The sequence below is a fragment of the Lathyrus oleraceus genome, chromosome 4 (assembly GCF_024323335.1).
Source record: "Lathyrus oleraceus cultivar Zhongwan6 chromosome 4, CAAS_Psat_ZW6_1.0, whole genome shotgun sequence".
NCBI lineage: Eukaryota > Viridiplantae > Streptophyta > Magnoliopsida > Fabales > Fabaceae > Lathyrus > Lathyrus oleraceus.
Window position 1 is genome coordinate 244914188 of NC_066582.1, and position 5055 is coordinate 244919242.

The window sequence follows — 5055 nt, forward strand, 5'->3', positions numbered from 1 at the left end:
TTTGGGATGTTTTAGTATTTCCCCCCCATATTTTTAGAATAATGTTTGTAATATGCTTGGATGCTTTTTCAATTAATGCATTACCTTGTTATACATTAATCATATTTATTAATATTTGAATCAAATAATATGTTAGTCAAAATAAAATGACTTTGGATTCATAAAAAATACAAACTTAGGACAAGGATTCTTCCCAAGTAGGGCTGGAAATGAGTTGAGTCGAGTCGAAACCGTCGTCAGCTCGACTCGACTCGATAAGAATTGGTTTAGTTCAAAACTCGACTCGAGTTCGACACGAACTTTTTTTTAAGCTCGAACTCGACTCGTTTTAAGTTCTTGAACAACTCGGTTCAACTCGTTAGGTTCAGTTTGTTTACTTCACGGACTAAAAAGTCATTTTTTAAAGTTTAATTTTTTTTATTATATTTGACATTTTAAATTATTCTTTTTAAAGGGAAAATATTAAAACAAAATAAAGCTTTCAAGAGATAAATTTAAAAGTCTAATTCAAAAACTATTCTTTTTTAGTTTAAGTTTGTCTCAAAAACTATTACAAATATAATCAAATAGTACAACAAAAACTATTAGAAATTGATACATTCCCATCACAAAATGATTATTCAACTTCAATCTTCATTACACCAACTGTCAAATGATTTACTGTCATATTTAGTAAGGAAAGGATAACCTGCAAGATGGAAGAAGATAATTTTTAAGCCAATTAAATTCATATATCAGAATGCCAACGCAACATGATCATGGTATGCTATGCTAAATCAATTACTTCTATAAATAAATTCATTTTAAATATATCACAAATAGCAGTACCTTTAAAATCTATACATTATTTTTTTAAATGATACTATTGAGGGTATTTTTAGTTTTTAGAGGTGCGACCCATACCATAAGGGTGGGAAAAGAAATTGTCTTTTATATATATATATATATATATATATATATATATATATATATATATATATATATATATATATATATATATATATATATATATATATATATATATATATATATATATATATATGGACACAAGGAGTTTTGATGTGATGTCCATATGTCTATTGAAGTGATTCTTTAGTTTTTTTTAGAGAGAGGGGATGTACCTGCAAATACATATAATGTAAAAGTTAAGTAAGGCTTAAGTAGGCCGTGGATAATTGAGTGATCATATTTGAGGAGAACTTTTATTTATAAAGTATTTGGACAATTTACAATAAATTGTTACCATTAATGTTCATTCTTATGATCCTATAAAATTAATACGATGTGTTAGAGTAGGCATGGCAACATAACCCACCCACGAGTACCCACCATAATTCACCCCGAATTTGACAGGGAAATTCGCTTTGATTGGATTTGGGTTTGAGTTTGGGTTTTCCCTGATTACAAAGTATATGGATGGATCAGACAATAGGGACACTAGTACTCACCCCGAACACACCCCAAAGCCCATCTCGTTCATTTTATTATGTACTTTCTTATTTATTTATGATAATTTAGAATATTAAATATGTAGCCAATATTTTTATATTTTGATTTGTATTTATTATTTAAAATATTTGAAATGTATGTACGGAATTTTTCGAGATTGTTTTATTTTATTATTTGTAATGTAATTTGATTTTGGAAAAAATAAATATTTCTAATATAATTTTTTTCCCACAAAATGGATAGTGGAGGGGTAGGGATACTCGAATCCGACCTAAACCCATTTGGGACGGGCTTGAGTTTTATTTCTCCTTCCCAGTTGGGGATCGGGGCGTGAACTTAGTTTTGAGCTCAAGTTCGACTCATTTGGTTCATGAACCAAGTCCAACGAATTAATTATCGAATCGAGTCTCGAACTATTTTCGAGTTGGTTTGGTTCATTTCCAGCCCTATTCCCAAGAAACATGCAGAGAAGATTTCGGAGATGCATCTTCGAATTTACCCAAAAATATTTGCAGATGCATCTTTGGACTAAATTTTGGTAAAATAAAATTTGGTGCATTCGGATATGCATCTCCAAAAAAAATCTGAGGGTATTTTTAATTTTTAGAGGTGCGACCCATACCATAAGGGTGGGAAAAGAAATTGTCTTTTATATATATATATATATATATATATATATATATATATATATATATATATATATATATATATATATATATATATAGATAGATAGATAGATAGATAGAGAGAGAGAGAGAGAGAGACAGAGAGAGAGAGAGAGAGAGAAGGAGTTGAAGTGATTCTTTAGTTTTTTTTAGAGAGAGGGGATGTACCTGCAAATACATATAATGTAAAAGTTAAGTAAGGCTTAAGTAGGTCGTGGATAATTGAGTGATCATATTTGAGGAGAACTTTTATTTATAAAGTATTTGGTCACGTTACAATAAATTGTTACCATTAATGTTCATTCTTATGATCCTATAAAATTAATACGATGTGTTATAGTAGGCATGGCAACATAACCCACCCGCGAGTACCCACCATAATTCACCCCGAATATGACAGGGAAATTCATTTTGATTGGTTTGGGTTTGAGTTTGGGTTTTTCCTGATTACAAAGTATATGGATGGATCAGACAATAGGGACACTAGTACTCACCCCGAACACACCCCAAAGCCCATCTCGTTCATTTTATTATGTACTTTCTTATTTATTTATGATAATTTAGAATATTAAATATATAGCCAATGTTTTTATATTTTGATTTGTATTTATTATTTAAAATATTTGAAATGTATGTACGGAATTTTTCGAGATTGTTTTATTTTATTATTTGTAATGTAATTTGATTTTGGAAAAAATAAATATTTCTAATATAATTTTTTTTCACAAAATGGATAGTGACGGGGTAGGGATACCCGAATCCGACCTAAACCCATTTGGGACGGGCTTGAGTTTTATTTCTCCTTCCCCGTTGGGGATCGGGCGTGAAATAGAGATTGTTTAAGGATACAAGTTTGGGTTTGGGGAGATAAAAACTGTCTCCGATCCGCCCCGTTGTCATGCCTATCTTAGAGTAGTAGAAATTACTTTTCAAATATTGTTAAGCTACCCCATTATAAAATAACCCAAATCATCTCAAATTCATTGGTTACATCTTTTTTTCCGGAAGATTAGACATAAGTTTCTTCTTCTACTTCTGCTAACATGTACAACATCGATATATGGACTATTGTGCTTTCTTGCAAATCTAATCATAAATATCATGACTAGGATTTTTCAGGGTACGAATTGGTAGAGGATAATGTCATAAAAGTATATTATATGTGTTTAGATGAAGTTTTAACTGAGTCTTTTGTTACCTATATTCTCATTTGAAAAAAATAAATTTACTTTGTCAATCTTTATGTTCATTTATATATATTTTTTTAAAATTGATAGAGATTGTTTTAGTAAGAGTATGAATGATGAATTTGATTTCTTTTATATATATCAAATTGTTTTCATTAGAATTTTACTTTTCTCTCCCCTTTATTGACTTCAAATGTGAGGAGATGTGATGGTTATATGTTATTCCTTCTCAACTCCATCCTAATAGTTGGACGTACATTAGGCGTTTTCAGATAATATATGAGCATTAGAAATTTCCTTCCACTACTACAATTTTGTTTTGTTTTTACACTTCCAAAGTTAGTAGTGAGGTTAATTTATTCTCTTTGAGTGGGACACCATCTTGTAGCGTCTTTCTATATTTAATTATTTTAATAAGTTGTTCAAAAACTACTTTTTTAAAGTGTCATGCATACCTAGTGATCCTGACTTTACAAATCGAGTGAAACTAAGTTTCTTTTTACTATCATTTGAATTATACAGGAGTATGCATCATAGATGAGTAGTTGTCATCATCTTAAACTCTTTGCTTTAATGAGTTTTTAGATTCTTTGTGTTATCTAAACTTTAGTGAAATTTTACAGCTCGAGTCCAAACATCTATATTTAAACAAGTACTTTAGAAAATATCTTTAAATCATTTCTTTGTTTTTTTATGACCTGGATTGTGTGCTAACCAACATTGTTTTCTTTTTGTATATAAGGTATGAGGCTTAATATCAAGAAATAAATTTTATAGATTGATGACAGGGCTAATGTGCTAGGGAAGAATGTTGATCACATAGGGATTGGGTTAAAAAATCCTACAATGTCACTTGCACTTGATGAGAAGAAACATAAAAGTGATGCTAGTAGAAATTTTTTTCACCAAGCACTTAATTTTGTCGCCTCTAATGTCGAACTTGTAACTTATAATATTGTCATTCATTATGGTGTATTTATTGTTTCTAATTTAATAATTAATATGTTCGTAATTCCTTCATTCTTATCAACCTTAACATGTTTTCACACCAAGTATTTGAGCATGTTCTTGATAATGACTTCACTAGTAAAAGGTATTAAAGTAAACTTGCCTAACGAGACAAATAGGCTAAGTTCATCCTAGAGTTCACTTCCACTTATGCAAAGAGAAAAGTTACCTTGAGTTCGAAAGTAGTCTAATACAAAGAGAAGTGTGAAAATATATTAAAGTTGTCGGTGACATGGATTTATGCGTAAATTATATGTTGTATTTCCTTTGAGGTTTCATTGTTGTCAAAAAACATAACAATGTATACATTAAGGAATGTGTAATATATATATATATATATATATATATATATATATATATATATATATATATATATATATATATATATATATATATATATATATATATATATATATATATATATATATGGATCCTCTCATGTTGTTTGCCTCATGTTTCCATTCAACCCTAATCTCAACCATTCATTCATTATATTTTTTTTTGTGTTTTTATTTTTTTTTACTGGTCAATCAACGATTGGATTGAAAAAGGAGAGGTGGCATCATCAAAAGGGCAGGAGAGGATCCATGTTCATATATATATATATATATATATATATATATATATATATATATATATATATATATATATATATATATATATATAAAAGTTAAATTGTGGAAGTGGAGGTTTGCTGATAATATGTTATCTTTGAACCTTGTAAAAAAATTGTTTTAAACGCATGT